The sequence below is a fragment of the Mchenga conophoros genome, linkage group LG16 (genome assembly GCF_057382185.1).
Source record: "Mchenga conophoros isolate Kocher_MC1m ecotype Shallow Benthic linkage group LG16, M_conophoros_male_GT1.1, whole genome shotgun sequence".
In the NCBI taxonomy this organism is placed as follows: domain Eukaryota; kingdom Metazoa; phylum Chordata; class Actinopteri; order Cichliformes; family Cichlidae; genus Mchenga; species Mchenga conophoros.
In genome coordinates this window covers 34,144,994-34,162,201 of record NC_140541.1, presented here as the reverse complement: position 1 = coordinate 34,162,201, position 17,208 = coordinate 34,144,994, and the positions used below count along the sequence as shown (strand labels likewise).

Genomic DNA, 17,208 nt, shown 5'->3' with positions numbered 1-17,208 from the left:
CTGTAAGTCACAAAATATATGAACTGACGTCGAAGTAAAATAAGCTGCATTTTTATTGCTGTGCAGATTTGGAAACGACTTAATTGCGTATTGATAATACTTGTTCATGAACTGTTCTGCTTCAGTTTTTGTTTAACGCCAGGTTTAGTCAGCTTAGACGTTGTTTGCATTCCTATCAGCTGCATTTACAGTGACAAATCTCTTCATCTCTCATGCTCAGGCAATGTTTGTGACTGCTGCTCAGTCGGAGAACCTGCCTGCCACAAACTATGTTGGTTTACCGTGATGAGCAGCCGCCGTGAGCTGTCATTACTAATATAAGCTGTAGCTTGTTAGATGTTGTCCAAACCACAAGTACCAGTTTATTAATTAGTCAACTTTTATTACCTCTGGATGATGAACTGTTTATATTAAATCCTCTTGTGTGTTCAAATCATAGACTGCCTATAAAAGTTGGATATATCCACTGGGAAGTCACCTGTTTTTTTTGAAGACTCAACTATGGCATTATACCTGCTTTCATTTTGTCTTTTGGGAATCATACTTGGCTGTATTTGAACAAGAGGGTAGAGTGCTAAATTATCAGCTTATGCTAGCATGGGTCCACTTTACACTGATAGATGACAATTAGTACTAGTGACACCTAAATATACCCCTTACAGCTCACTCAGCAAAACTGGATTCCTTGGAGTGGTTGTTAGTTCTGATCAGCACCCTGCAAGCAGGTCTGAACTGTTACTGAACTGTAAAAATGATGCTGCCACTACAAACACAACCAAGAGCTCAAGTTCAGTGACTCAGATTAGCTGAGGTGAAACTTGGCTGCAATTTATTTATTGAGAGGCACTAGATATTTTTTTTGTTTTTTGTGAGAATACTTTAAGGCAATTCCACAAAAATAAGCCCTCCTCTCAACGCCTCTGACTGGGTTGTCTTTAGGGGATTAGGGTGAGTCATAACTCTTTGGGGGATAATAAATGTTCAGTATAGGCATGAGTAAATAAAAGTAACAGTAGGGCCAGAACCACTGAGACAGTAACTTCTCCCATTTTGCACAGGGTCTGACTGTAACTGGTTTGGGATTGACAAATCATTAGCCACCCTGCTCCGTCCTGCATGCCTAAGTATCCTTGGGATTTTGTCCTCTGATGCCTTTATTGCAGTATGAATGAATAGACAGAAAGCACTTGGGTAGAAAAAGCACAGAAAAAAGTGATTGTATGAACAGGTGAAAGAGATGTTGTATAAAGTGCTTTGAGTGATCAAGTAGAGTTGACAAGCACTACTTGAGAACCAGTCTATTTGCCATTTACAAAGTAGAACCTTTTTCTATTCGCTGTGGCACAAAATGAGTGTTTACAGAGGTGAGGTCAGAAAGCTGCTCTCCTGTATGCTTCTGTAGGACTGGAGATTTTTTTACAACCACAGCTATCGCTATCTGGTGGCCTCCAGATAAGATGCAAGTTAGTGTTAGAGCTCTTTCTTTTCTTTCTCTTTTTTTCTTTTAATATTCATTTCTATTATCAGTATTCTTCAGTAAAAATCAAAGATAAAATCATGATCCCAAGAGAAAAGCTTTTACAACCAAGCTTTCTTACTCTTTGAGCTAAAAAGTCTAAACAAATACTGCAAGCAGCCTAAAGCTACTTAGAATACGATGACCTGGATGACTGAGAACCTTCACAGACATTTAGGCTGCTTCCTTGTTCTGATGGGATCACTTCCTGACCCAGCCCCCAAGGGATTTGGGTATCCTCCGGAGACTGACCCAGGAGTCAGTCTTGTTAGGTGAATGTGTAAACCTCTGCAAGGTATTATTTTGGAGACAGTCTGGGCAGATGGGGTCTGATATGCAGACAGTCAGGACATGACGATAAAGATGAAGAAGACTTTCTGTAAAGCTGTAGATTTGATGGGTTTTGGCATTTATTTTTTTAAAGCTAGACTTTAGAGTAGCATCCCTCTGTGGCAGCACCTTACTTATGAATTAAAGTTGGAGACTTTTTATTTTAAAAGTGGATCATTCATCTTATAAGAGCAATTTAAGCTTCTGTTGACCTTTTGGTTCATATTGAGTGCTTTGCCTTGTAGGACTTTTTGAGTGTTTGTGAGAGTAAACATAATCCTTTCCCTGCTTTCTAATGTAGTCAGTACTTTTAGAGCAGTTACTAACAGTAAAATATGGCCTTGTATAAATGACTTTGGCTTGATTTTATGTTGAAGCAGGAGAATGTCTTATCATGCAGAAACAGGGGTGTAGATTAGAGGTAAATTATTGAGATAGAGTTGGATCATAAATGAATCCTTCTTTAAGATTTACGAGTGTGTCACCGCTAATAAAGGAGGGTTTGAATTCCTGTGAAAAATGCCTGCAATCCAGAGGCAATTGAAAATATAATGACTACCTGCTATTGTGTACTGCATTGCTCACTATGGGTTTCTGTCCATTCTATTGGTTTCTGTATTTTTTTCCAAAATGATCATGCTTTTAAACTTGAATTTTCGCTTTATTTGAAGAGCGTTGGAGGGTCTGAATATTGTGAAACCTGGAGCGATTAAAGGGGAGAAAATGCCAGTGCTGGACAAAAACAGTGGACATACTTGTCGCTGGCTGGGATGCAGTATAAGCATTAATTCATCATCGCTTTAGATGATGGCTCTAGACAGATCTGTACAGTCTTTATCCAAACACTCTGGAGAAGCTGCCATGCCCCTTCAGATATACAGTGCTTGCTCAGCTGTTTCCTTTCCCCAGGAATTCACATTTACTTTCCAGTCAGAACCAAGGCTCCTCCATCGGAGCTTAAACTAGAGAATCTGCTCCCCTCACACCTAAATCACATATGCGCTATTTTACGAAATGAAACTCTCTTGCATGCATTCAAGGAAGTGAACCAATTGTAGATTGTTCTGGGCGGTCTAAAAAAGTTAGAAAATGCACCCACTAATGGGTCTAAAGTTAAAATTCAATCTGTGGTTTTTGGAGGAGTGGTGTGTTACTGTAGAACTATTCTAGCCTGGGTTGCCAGATACTGTGTACAGATTAAGCACAGGTTTTGGTTTCCCCACAGTCCACATTGTGAACATGAATGTGGTGACAGGCATTTGGGAAGCTGTTCATAAGCTCTTTGACCAGCTGTAGTTTGCCAAAAAATGTCCTTTGTATTATATTTTCTTCCACAAACACAATGATGCAAAATTCTTATGCATGCCAGACCATTTGAAACTCTTTCCCATAACATTATGACATAAGCAGTACTAGCTTTGTGGGCACATTATTGAAAATGTCAGGAAATCGTTTCGACCTTCTGAGTTGCCAATTTAGATCAAGGTTTTGCGTTGCAGTTAGGATTTTAGGCTGGGAATTCGTGGGATGTGAAAACTACAGCACTAAAAAGGCTTTATTACATTAATGCTGTAATAGGATTCTAGTTTGTGAAGTTTTCTTGAGCGTTTACTCCCCGTTGTTTCCCCATCAAGTAATTCTTTGTAGACTTCTCTTAACTACATTTTGGTGGCGGGTTGTCTGTATTCTTTCAGATTACATGACTCTGTTTTTATTACAGTGGAGGATTTTGAGTTCATTTTAGGCTGTATGACCCCATATGGAAAAGATATATATAAATCTTTTAAAGGTTGTATCTGTCTTGTGTGAAACTTGTATGAAAAGCATATAAGAGTGAAAACAGATATAAGATCCCTTGAAAAATTATTTAATGAAACTTGTATGTTTTGGCCACCTTATTGATTTACTCATGAAAGTGGCCACTTTCATTAGCAATCACATATAAGTTTTTACTATTTCTTTTCCATATGGGACTATTCTGTACACCAACTGCTGCACCTCCACCCACCAGTCTGTCAAGCTAATCAAGTTCGCAGATGACACCACCGTCATTGGGCTCATCTCTGACGGGGATGAGTCTGCCTACAGGAGGGAGGTTGAACGTCTGGTGTCCTGGTGCAGCCACAACAACCTGGTGCTGAATGCCCAGAAGACAGTGGAGATTATTGTGGACTTCAGGAAGCACACAGCCCCACTCCCCCCCCATCACCCTGACTGACACCCCCATCACCTCTGTGGACTCATTCCGCTTCCTGGGTACCACCATCACCCAGGACCTGAAGTGGGAGCCCACCATCACCTCCGTCATCAAGAAAGCCCAGCAGAGGATGTACTTCCTGAGGCAGCTGAAGAAATTCAACCTGCCAACACGGACGATGATGCAATTCTACACTGCAATCATCGAGTCCATCCTCACCTCCTCCATCACCGTGTGGTACGCTGGAGCCACTATCAGGGACAAACAGAGACTGCAGCGTGTTGTGCGCTCTGCTGAGAAGGTGATTGGCTGCAGACTCCCATCTCTGCAGGACCTGTACACCTCCAGGACACTGAGGCGTGCAGCCCGGATCTCAGCTGACCCTTCTCACCCTGGACACAGTCTGTTTGACCTGCTCCCCTCAGGCAGGAGGCTCCGGTCCATTCGCACCAGAACCTCTCGCCACAAGAACAGTTTCTTCCCCTCTGCTGTTGGACACATGAACAATAACCACATGACTGTCCCCGCCACTAACACATGACCCTACGCTGTGTCACTGCATCATTTCATGTCTGGCACTGATCACCACTTGCACTCATGTATATATCTTTCTACGTAGCACTCATAATTCTTATTCTCATGTATATATCTCATGTATATCTCATGCACATGTCTTTCTTTCTACATAGCACTTTAATTCTTATTGTTTGTTTGTATTGTTTGTTATTGTATTGTTTCAACCCAGCATTTACAGCTGAGCAGACGTGCTAACGAGAAGCAGCCGTGATAACCTGTGATACACGTTCTTGCCTTATCTCTGCAAGACTACAAACTCCTTTAATGTTTCAGAAGGCTACACTTGCACGTGGACAATCTTTGAATCTAGAGCCATTCAATTCTAAATCATTAGCTAAAGATGAAGAAGCCTCTTATAGGACAGACCAACAGATGCTGTGAGGACTTGTGCAAACAACAGTTTCAGTGAAGTTAATGTTAACAATATTAATGCTCAGGAATCTCAGGTAGCTGATTCCAATTTTATTAAAGTTAAACAACAATCCAACCATGAATTTCAGTGTAACTGCCTTATATATATCCATGCTTTAAACTTATGAAAGAAGCCGTTTGCCAGTGCAGATGTGACAGAGGACTGGGAAAGAACAAAGCATGACATGGAGACAAAAGAAAAGCCATCAAAACAAAAACAGAGCAATGTTGCACTTAGAGGAGAATGACAAAACACAATCGAAGATAAGAAAAGAAAACCTCAGACCTTCAAGTAGAATCACCTCCAAAGTGTCTAAGGTTCTTTTTGTTGGAAGCATTTAAGGGGGGATTCGCCCCACGTTTAAAACATGAATTTAAACCCTTCATCTCAGAGCTGTAACTGGTTTTTTTTTCTTCCTTTTTAAAAAAAAAAAAAAAAAAATTAGATAATGGAGATGAATTCTGTATATTAACACTGAATGTACTACAGCTTTCTGAGCCTGTATGATGCACATTTGGAAGACGTGAGTAGAGAATATATTCTAATACAGGGTTTTGTTTTTCTCGGGCTGTCAGTTGTTTGTTGTATTGACACAGATGACATGTGGGAAGATTTTACAGAAAAGCCTCTTTGAATTGAGATGACCTAGACATATGTGGGGGATTAAAATTACAAGAATAATGTCACACAAATACAGATATTTGTATTCAGCCTTGTTGGAAAACACAGTCTGTTCTGTTTCTGTTGTTTTACATAAGGCCAGAGGCACTAAAATGGTGGAGCTGTTATATCTATACCTGGAGCACAACATGTTTTATATCAATCTATAATTTGACATCTAAATGTTATCTAATATAAAGAGCTTTACACTTTATATATCTATATATTTGTGCATTCAAATGCAATCTAATGCACTAGCTCTGCCAAGTTTTTTTTAAAATGCATGGGTGTTCCTAAGAAACTGCTTGTTGTGACCTTTAGAATTCCCAAAATTGCTGTTTTTGGGTCTCGCCCTGGCTTATATGACCGCAGAATAGACCTTTGCTTGCAGATGAATGCAGCAGGGAGGGTAAAGGTTAATTAACAAAACACTTGAATGAAACAGTTAATTTATTCAAATCAATAGTACAGCAGAGCAGCAGACACACCGTGACCTTTTGAACACTCTCGAGCAAGTTTGTAGCCTGCAGCAACAAGAAGAGCATTAGCAGTGGACACCCTTCCACTTTCACCTTGTACCTCATGATATTGGATGCCATGTCTTTTAATTAGCTGCTTTGTGTAGAATCAGCAAAGGACCAGTTCATGACCTATTGAGTTTCCATGTGATACAGTTTGGAGGAAGATTGATTACATGATGTAATCCATTTTTTGAAATAAATATTAATGCACATTTAGGATTATTCTTTGCTACTACTACTACTGGAGATAGTTTACAGTGGGTCGAGGAGAGATGCCTTTATTGCAAAAAATAATTAAGTGATATAAACACTTTTTACCAATGTGCAGGGACACTTTGAGCCTCTATTGTGCAAGATTGCTGAATCCAGCCATCCGTTTTCTTCTGCTTATCCAATTCAGGGTCAAAGTCAAATTGGAGCCTGTCCGAGCTGTCATAAGGTGACATGCAGGGTACATGCTGGACAGAAAACCACTCACATTCACGCGTACTGCCAATTTAGAATCACCAACTTACCTAACATGTATGTGTTTGGGATGTGATGGATAAGATGCACACTTAAAAAACCCAGCCAGCCAGTGGCCCTCTGGTCTCAGCTCATTCATACAGTGAGGATTGGTTGCTGTTCCACACAGTTTAGGCTTTGGTGTTTCAGGTAGGAGGTGGCTGACACTGGTGATTGATTGTTGCCCATTAATAGTTGAATACTTTCACAGAGCCGGAGGGCAATCGTTCTAACTTTCGATTGCGCATACAATATGTTTCCATTATGATTTCCCAGTGGAATATGGAAGAAAATTTGTGCATAATGAAGGGCATAGAATACTGTTCTTGAATTTTTCTGCTACTCACAAACATCGGCCTTCTACACAGCAGATATAAACCTTATTATATTTATACATATCTTTGCTTTTTTCCCTGTAATACTAGCAAGATTGAAATGGACTGATTAAAGATCCATCTAAGGATGAGCACTGCACAATGTTCACAGCATTTCTGTAGCCCCAGTTTAGTCCTGCTGGCAGCATCAGTGACTGTCATTTCGTCAGTCCACCACTACTGACCAGGCATTTAAGCTCCCCCATAGAGTCGTACTAATGGCGTTAATGATGGCCTGACATTTCTTCTGGCATCACCTGCAGGGTGACGTTTGAGTTCTTTTGGTTAAACACGCCTGTCATAGCAACACTGGTTACAGACAGATAATGGACCTCTTTTAAATCCATAATCCACATTAGGCAGATGGAGGGGTGTTGGGGTAAGTCAAAGGTTTGTCAGCTGGGAGATTACAGTTTGTGTCTCCTTTTGCACTTTGCTTCATTTGGTTTTCCCTCACTTACTTGCGTGTGACTTTGAGATGGCAGCAGCTGTGACAAAATGGCAATATTTGACACCCTTGGAATGAAAACAAACTGATATTACACCTGCTGTTGATTAGCATTTTAACAACTAGAGCTGGACCTTAACAGTCATCCTTTGGTATTTGGTTTTTAGTTTTTAGGAATCGTATATTTGCTTGAACTGGTTTTACGGTCGTGGTAAATTGAAATGATTGCTTTCTCTTTCGGCCATTGTCATCACATTGCAGTGAGCGGTGCGAGTCACGCCAACTGAAAATCCATCTCTGGTGTCACACATTGGCACTTTGCATCACTGCCTGGATGAAGCACAAATCATATGGAGGCTGCAAATCTCAATGAAAATCCACCGAGATGCTTCTCATTGAGATGCACATTCCTGCTTCTCCACCCACTCCCCACTCCCACAAACACACTTACACATGCATCCCAGGCAAGGATCGAAATAATTGGAGTCTAAACTTGTTGAAAATCTGTAAACCATAAGAACTGTAAATACTAGAACCCAGAAGAAGATACTTTAAAGCCTCGTATTTAGTTGTTTTTATTGCGTTCTGGGGATTTCATATGGAAATTAGCTGCTTGGTAAATCTGGTGCAGCGTATGTCTTCTCCTGTGAGAGTAGTGCTTTAAGTTATTGATATCTACAAATAAATAAACTGGACACGATCACTATGCCATCCAAATTATTTGGTTTCCTGCTCAATTAGAAATGATTCCCAAAAGTGCGACGTTACAACCACGTTATGAAACAGTCAGAAGAGATGACTCATTGTTTTTATCGGTTGACCTAGATGCTTTCAAGTTGCTGTGTCTGTTGTGCCACTTTGCTGTTGCCTCGAATATCTGTTACTCATAAAATGGTAAAAAAAATTGATGTTTAATCCTGTGAAATGTGTTGTTTTTTTTAATCATTGACAGGCTCATAATGTTGTACACAGATATGTTCTTTCTGTGTACACTGACAGATGTTTTTAAAGTGTTATAGATATCATTAATTATTAGTTCATTTTTTCCCAATTCTCCTCTATGGGCATTTATTAATATCTTTGGCTCTTCAACATAAATGTCCCCATTTTCCCAGAAAGTGTCTCGGCTAGCCACTTCCCTTACCTAACCACAGCTGTTCATACAAGACACAAATGTGAAGCGATACTGGGCAGTGCAAAGAAAAACCCCTTGAAAAGTAAAGTGCGAACAGAACAGCCCAAATCCGGAGACCCTCCCTGCTTTAAATGCTCTCTCATGCAGAAACCAAAGTTGTGCTGGCCAGCATAAACACATCGCCACCCAAGGCCCTGACCAAGCTGAATCTCTAACTGGATACTGGATTTAAAAAAAGAAAAAAGAAAAGAGAGAATGAACAAGAAATGTGCTCTTTTCTTCTCCGAGTGACCTTTCTCAATTGGCTGGAAACTAAAAAAGTCTTCTCTTTAAAAGGCATTATTTGCCAGATGCAATGCTTGATCTCCACAGCTATATTTTCTGTTGCAGTTGCTGCAGTTCACATATATAGAAGCTTCCAAAATGTTATGTATTCTCATTGCATTTCAATGCATATTTGAATGTATCTGAGTTTTAATGCATCTATTAATTGCTGGGAACTAAAACTCAGTACTTATACTTTCCTGTTAGTGCTTGACCATAACTACAAGTAGTTCACCATATCAACAGTTTGGTTCACACCGAGCAACCACGAGGATTAGAAAAAGGAGGGAAAAACCTTTGAGCAACAGTTACTTACTATTACTTACTGACAGATTACTTTCTCTAGCTGTTTGTTTTGGGTTTCACACACGAATCATGAGACTGACACCAAAGGACACTTAGATCAGAGATCCCAGCATCAAACCCTCCATAATAAATGGTAAACTCTAACCTATGTATATCAGAAATGCAAAAATGGCATCACTGGGATATATTTCCAGGTCACTCTAAACAATAGCTGTGTTGGCCCACCAGCATAGTAACATGAGGAAGGGACATAACATATGATATGCACAAAATTAGCATATCATTATATATAATTAGCTTTTGAAGCTATTTCTTAATTGCCACTTCTCGACCTCTGGTGTAAAGCATGCTTATTTAAATTATGTTTAGCAGCACACTGGTTTGCTGACAAACCCTTAACGGTGCCTTCTCATCTTCTCTGCCATTGCTGTCAGATAATCATAGTCATTCTGATGTTTCTGACACATTTTCCTCCTCCTAACTTGGCTGTTAAGTCCTGTTATGAAGTCTAGAGGTGAAGGTTTTGATAGTGGATGTGATGATCAGGTGGATCTGACTGTCGGTCACAAATTATTGGCCAATGAGCATATTCTGGATTATCATATTTTGGCTTTGTTATCTAGTACAGAGTACTTAGAATCACCATGATTTACAGAATGTTGACCTGGTGTTTCATTTAATATGAGTGAAAATGCTGACTGAGCCCAAAAACTGAGAAAAGTGTTAAAGTCAGGGTCAAGTTTAATTTTCCTACAGACTTTTATAGGACTGAAAGTCTTTTTGCAACCACAGGTATCACCCCCTGGTGGCCATTACGAACACTGTAGATTTAAGACTAAAAGCTACATGCATCTATCTGTGCCTTAAATCGTACACAGAGTTCCTGTACTTAACCTCTACGTGTTCTGACGCCTCTGTTAGTAACAGTGAGAGCTCATCTGTGTGGACAGTGTCTCTGTGAATGGTGCTGGAGTGTTGTGACATGAGATAGCAGAAATGTTGTTGTGATAGGTCTTGGCTTCAGAACTGTACCCCCACCTCATGAAAAACATGAAGCGCATTAAACTGAAATGAGGAGGACAGCGTGAGTGGTAGCGCCGCACCGACTTCTGCGAGATTTGATTATGATTTATATTTTGATCTCCTCCTTGTGTCTAAAAAACAGAGCAGGAGCAACCTCATCTGCCTGTTTGGATCAGCCTCCTCTGATACACTTTTAATAAAAGTGGTCAGTTGCTTGTCCTCAAGTATTTGGACTTCAATGAGATGCTCAAAAGTTTTTGAAGGAGAGATTCAGATCGACAGTTTCCTGAATAGCCCGCTGGGACACGACATTTGCATAACGCTTTAGATGTTGACATAGAAAAAGTAGGCTGCCGATTCAGCTGTTTGTCAGCTCCAATTTTGTTTTTGCATCGCCCCTACCCACTTTGAGGTCACTCCCGGGCAGTTCATCTCTATGTGATAAAAACTGAATGTCAGATTTTAAAGCAGTGTAACACTTGGAGCTGCCGGTACTCACACTTTGAGCCGTAAATGTTTTCAGAGTGCAGAGAAAAAGGAAAAGGTATTATTAAGTTGACATCATCTCACAGGGAGGCTTTTTGTGCTCCAAGTTAGAGAAGTGTTGTTACTTCTACTTCATAATGTTTTGGCCGTACTGCTGAGTTGATTGATGCCAAGATGTTGACCTAAGGCTGTTGCCAGGGTGCATAGTGTGATGATGAATCACACACTGCAGCAAAAGGGTCAGCCTGCAACCTCTGGCGAGATGGCTTTTATGGCTCATCTGTGGTATGCCCCTGTGCATCACAGCAAAATAGTCCCTGTCCAAAGGGGTCTCTTGTTTTGCACATGTGAAACTCCTTTTGGACAAACTGTGGGCGGAGGAAGTTGGGTTTGAATGTCAAGTATCTTGTGTCTAGGCAAACGCTTCTTGTTGAGCTTGCAAGCCCCATCATCTCTGCTTACTGTAGTCCTTAGCGCACCACCATCTGGCCCACAGCTGAAAACTATTAAGATCCTCTGAAACTTCCTCTTCACTATTCCACCCCAGTTTGGAGGCAAGTAAGTAGCTTTTTATCACGGCTCTGTTGTTGTTTGCATGTTTCTCTCCATACAGCAGGTCTTTTCCCCCTCTCTCCTCTCCTTTTAAAGAGTAGAAGGGAAGAGGTGCCTTTCTTTTATAAAATATGTCAGGATTTTGCATTTGATACACGTCAGATGAAAGTGCTGGGCTGTGAGAGAGCAGGACTGCCTTCCAGATTAGACACCAAAAACACGACGGTTGATTCAGTGGAGGAATCCTGGCACCAAATTCATAAAAAGATTGTATTTGCGATGGCTTGCACTTAGGCAGCGAGACTTCAGAGCCGAGGCGAGAGCAAAGTGAGGAAAACAAAGGATCTTTGTTGATTTTTCTTTGCTGGGGCATCGTGTTGGGACCACAGTGCACACTCTGCTCTTATCCCACGTTGAAAGCGCGCTGCCTTTTGAGTGCATATGGTTTGGATTAGTGAGCGGCTGAGGGGGATTTTTAAATGGGACATTAACTTTGCTTTCTTGCTTTCATTTGAAGCATTTTGAAACATTTTGGGGTTTGTTAAACTTTTGCGTTTTTCCGTGCGTTGACTGGGCTTGAAAGAGGAAGACCGCACAGGGTCAGAGTAGGTTGCACTCAGCTCTAGTAAGTTTCTTTCCCAAGCTAAATTCCAAATGTATGAGTCACTGAAGGTGAGTTGTCTGAATCTGGACATGGTTTTTGGAAGGACGAGAATCTAAGTAAGTAGTTGCTGCTTCACTTTTTCCACTAGCCTTGTTCGTAATTCACAAACAAAATTCAGCCTACATAGAATGTACTGTGTAATTAAGTCTTAGCCTGTGTGTGTGTGTGTGCGCTCGCTCGCTCGCGTGCGTGTGTGTGTGTTACAGTACAATGTAAAGGCTCTCTGGGCTTTTATTGCCATTTAATTATTGACATATGTGCTCATTTGCTTTTCTTGTTAGTCTTAATACTATAAATTCTTTCTTAATTGACCATTGAAGTGAGTATAGAGTGGACTGTTGTTGAGGAATTCAGAAGAACACGGTGCTTCCTCTGCAGCTGGTAAACATTTAAGAAGACTGACGACATTTGCAGCTCAGTGTTAAGTCTGTGTAGGTGTGTGTGTGTGTGTGTGTGTGTGTGTGTGTGTGTGTGTGTGTGTGTGAGAGAGAGATCCGGGTTCTGCCGTCCTCCCGAGAGGGTGCTGTTGAATCGGCAAACAGGAAGCTATTAAAACAGGCGCGACACTTCAGCTGTCAATCAAAATGAGTGATATCACAGTCAAGTGTCAGGCGAACCATTGCACTACGTCCAAGTATGTCACAAACAAACAAAAAGGCTGCCAGGCCTTTTTCCACTGTGGATGCCAGAATGAGGCAATCTTTGTTTTAAGACGTTAAAGCTCTTAGCTGTGACTTTTAGGGAGGTCGTGTAAACCACTCTGCACGATTATGGATTAAGGCCAGTTCCGTCCTTTTTTTTTTTTTTTTGGTCTTTTTAATGGTTCACTTTTGGATCCATGTATCCAGTCTTTCCAATCATTTGTTCTTACAAATTTTCTTGGGCTTCAGTATCCCTTATTGTGCTTTTAAGGAAAAGCAAAGGGTAGAACACAGCTTCCAGTGGGAGCATGTTTTTTGTAATTTTCAAGTCTATTTTATCTTTAATTTTCAGGTGTACTACACCTCCAGAGTCCTGCTTTAGGTTAAAAAGGCTTTTTATGCTCTCGATGGCTCACACCCCCTCATACTTTCTGCTGCTCTCTCCCCAATTTCGAATGGGAAAAAAACTAAAACTAAAACAACCCATACTGACGCTATCAAAATACCAGAAACCATTAAAAGGAAGATGAGTCTTTTAAGACAGTTTTATTCTGCAGCAAACACATATCTGTTGCTTCGAAGAGAAAGGTAAGAATGCACTTAAATCTAAATATACAGTCCCAGGTAGCAAAGCAGCGACTGCCAAGGTCTTAATTTGGCAAACCAAATACTGCAAAGAAGTTTGATGCAGAGATCTGGAGAGTTTGCGTTCCCTGTCGCCTTTGGCTAAATGCACATAATAATAGTGTCCTTGCGGTTCACCTGCCTATGTGATGCTTGCAACGGCATCATGTGTGGCTTAAGCAAGAACACGTCGGTCTCTTTCAGCAGTCGATTTTCTCTTCTAGCTGACTGAGGAATGTCAGAGTCTCCACCCTGAAGCTTGTTCCATTTAAAATTTCTACAACCTTTTCCAGGGCCTCTGTCAGAGGAAAAAAAAGCTCCCCTTACAGCGAGACCCCACTACATTGTGTGTGTTTTCCCCTCAGTGATGTGCCTCACATCATTATGTTCCTCATTATGTGCACTTTATAATAATAATAATAATGGATTGGATTTATATAGCGCTTTTCAAGGCACCCAAAGCGCTTTACAATATTCCCTCTCACATTCACTTTATTTTTTTTATTTTTTATTTTTTTATTTTTTAATAAATAGGACAGGGGGAATGAATGAGAGAAAGAGGGGGAGAGAAAGAAAGAAAACCAAAGGGGAGAAGAGACGGTGAGAAGGGGGGGGAAGAGAGAGAGAAAAAAAAAAAAAAAAGAACTCCTGGGTCACCTGTATGGAAAAAACAAACAAACAAACAAACAAAAAAAAACAAACAGAGGAGACAGCAAACAACAAAGAGCAACATAATAATAGAGAAAACAAAGCACCATCACAATAAACTAGCTAGTCATAGATATCAATATTTACTAAATAATAAACGATATTGTGCAGCACGCAAGATAGACAGCGCACAGTGTGCTTTGAGGTAGCAGCCAAGAAAGCTTTAGTCCGCGTCTGTGAATACCCATGTGTGCATACCTGTGTGGATCAGCATGCTTGCATTCCAAAGGTTTCTCCATGTAATGATCTGCTAGGGAGTGTGGGGGGGCCACAGCCCCGTCCTCCAGGGTGTGAAGCAGGTATGGAGGAGATCAAAACTCCAGACATCCAGAGGCCCCCAGAACACAAGAGACCATGGAAGACCAACAGAGGGGCAGCCGCGCCACTGTTCCAGTAAGAGCTGAGGAGAGTCCCAGATGAGGGCTCGCCCAGTAGCCGCGGAGCAGAAGTCAGGGGGAGTTGCAGTGACGCGCCCGTGAGCTCCGCCGGCCCCCAGCTGCGCCTGAGTGACCGAGCCCCAGGCCGAGAGGCCGGGGGCACCCCACCTCCAAAGGGGCCCGAGCGAGCCCCAGGCCCCGACAAGCGGCCGCCAAGGAGTGAGCCGGTGTGTACCCGGACGCCCACCCCCAGACACAAAGAACCACCAACACACCGACACCTGAGGGAGTCCGCCACCGGCAGGGGAAGTGGTGGTGGGTGGAGATAGGCCTCCAAACCTTGGAGGGCCTGAGGTGTCCCCAGAGAGGTGGCGTCTGATACCCAACCTGACATATAGACACAGACATACAGGCACACACAGACACAAACATCCATTCCCACCCTCATGCTCTCATATGCACTCACTCCACACTCAACCAACGTGGGGACAGACATAAAGAGACGCTGTACACACAATCACACTCCCCAAGCGTACTCTACAAACCGGGTCTAGGTACCCTTGCCCCTGGAGGGGGGAATTGCACCCAGACCCAGGTGGTGTTACCCTTTTCCCTTCTCAGCTCCCCCGCTGACCCCAGTAGGCGCTCCCACCCTCCGCGACCCGCCAGGGAAGGGAGGCCCAGGCCCATCAGACCGGGGCCCAGTGCAGTAGCGCCCTCCGGCTCCACAGAGCCCTGGACAGTCCACCCAACCCCACCACAGAGAAAACTGCACCCACCCCACCATCCACACATCTTCCAGACTACATAAGACGGTAAACGCCCAGGCTGAGATCTTCCTCCACCTCTCCTGTATCTCCCCCTCCTGCAGAGAGTTCCTGAAGAGAAGAAAGCTCCTGCAAGATGTGACCATCCCCCCCACCAGTTGGAGAGCCCCCCAGGCGGCTCGACGCACCGGCGGCACCCTGCTCCAGGGCCGGGCCCCCATGCACCCACCCGCCCACAACCCCGGCAACACACCAACCAGGACCCAAGCCCCCGAGGCCCGGCCCGGGCCCCAGCCCAGAGACGGAGCGCCCCCAGAACCTCACGCCCATCCCGGACCCACCCAGGGGCAGCCAGGTTGCCAGGTCAGTAACCCACGTCCGTCAGCACAGACCCTCCCCTAGCCCCGCTGCACGCAGCCGCGAGGAAACAGTCACCTGAGAGCCAACAGAGCCCCTAACCGGACATGACCGCTACCCCGGGTTGAGCCCCCCAAGGAAGATGCCTCCGGGGAACCCCCCGACGCCCTAAGCCTGTCCCTACCCCCTCACCAATCACAACAGTGAAGGCGGGACCAAACTATGACCCCCCACCCCCACTAGGTGATGGAGCTGATAAAAGGGGCCCAGAGCAATTGATCTAATGTGGTGGCAGAGGCTGTGTCAAGACTAATGTAATCTAATAGATAATTTCTATATTGGTTAGAATTAAGATTATTTTTATTTTTCCAGTTCATGAGGACTGTTTTCTTGGCTATGCATAGGGCAGTGAAGATCATATGGGCTATATTCTTTTCTGAAGTGACATTATCTAAGCTGCCCAGTAGACACACTAAGGGGGAAGTTGGAATGTTACATTTCAGACACTTTGATAAGTCTTCACATATCTCGCGCCAAAACTTTTGCACTGGTGGACAGAACCAAAGAGCGTGGATGTAATTGTCTGGTGTATTGCGTTGACAGTGTGAGCAGTTGTTGGAAGATGTAAAGCCCATCTTGAACATCCGATGACCTGTATAGTGCACTCTATGAAGTATTTTGTATTGTATTAATTGCAGACTGGGATTTTTAATCAATTTAAAAGTTTTTAAGCAAATCTGAGACCAGAAGTTTTGGTCTAGGTTGACTGATAAATCTGCTTCCCACTTTGCAGTAGGAAGGGATATTGATTCATCTAATTTAGAAAGTGTTCTGTATATTTTAGATAATAATTTGGGGGATTTAAGAGTAAGAAAATGTGCCGCACTTAGTGGTGTTTGTAATTCAACTTGACTGAGGTTAAATTTCTTTTTTACTATGGATTTAATTTGTTGATATTCTAAAAACCTTGTCTTGTTGATCCCATATTGTTCAACTAGTCTGTCAAATGGAATAAATTCTGTTCCCTCTAATATATGTTCTAAGTATTTAATTCCTTTACAACTCCATTCTGGGAAATTAATCATATTATTGTTTTGTAATATGTCAGGGTTATTCCAGATAGGTGTACGTTTGCATGGGATTAATGAAGACTCCGTTATTTTTAGAAACTCCCACCATGCTGTTAGAGAAAAGCTGATGTTGATACTTTTAAAGCATTCATGTCTTTTGATGTTTGAGCTAATAAATGGTAGGTCTGAAATCTCTAGATCCTTGCATAGTGCCTGTTCAACATCTAGCCAGGGCTCAACTAAGAAGGTATGTTTTAACCATTCTGAGATGAACTGAAGCCTGTTGGCTAAGAAGTATTGGTGAAAATTAGGCAGATCTAATCCTCCTCTATCCTTGGTTCTTTGTAGCGTTTTTAAGCTAATACGCGGGGGTTTATCTTTCCAAAGGAATTTGGAAATATATGAATCCAGAGATCTGAACCAATCTTTTGGATCCATGTATCCAGTCTTTCCAATCATTTGTTCTTACAAATTTTCTTGGGCTTCAGTATCCCTTATTGTGCTTTTAAGGAAAAGCAAAGGGTAGAACACAGCTTCCAGTGGGAGCATGTTTTTTGTAATTTTCAAGTCTATTTTATCTTTAATTTTCAGGTGTACTACACCTCCAGAGTCCTGCTTTAGGTTAAAAAGGCTTTT

The 17,208-nt window shown here is 42.3% G+C and overlaps 1 protein-coding gene across 8 annotated transcripts in view; it reads left to right on the top strand.

Moving 5' to 3' along the window:
• The window catches only part of gulp1a (GULP PTB domain containing engulfment adaptor 1a), a 92,457-nt gene that overhangs the window by 40,728 nt on the left and 34,521 nt on the right, over positions 1 to 17,208 (top strand). The window contains exon 1 of one of the 8 annotated variants that reach the window (XM_085249348.1): positions 11,228 to 11,370. The exons of 5 other annotated variants lie outside the window; for them this stretch is intronic. The gene's annotated coding sequence lies outside the window, so the exon portion shown is untranslated. Of the gene's footprint in view, positions 1 to 11,227; positions 11,371 to 11,603; positions 12,085 to 17,208 lie in introns of those variants that run through there. 2 more of the 8 variants (XM_085249351.1, XM_085249350.1) reach the window with 2 other exon arrangements.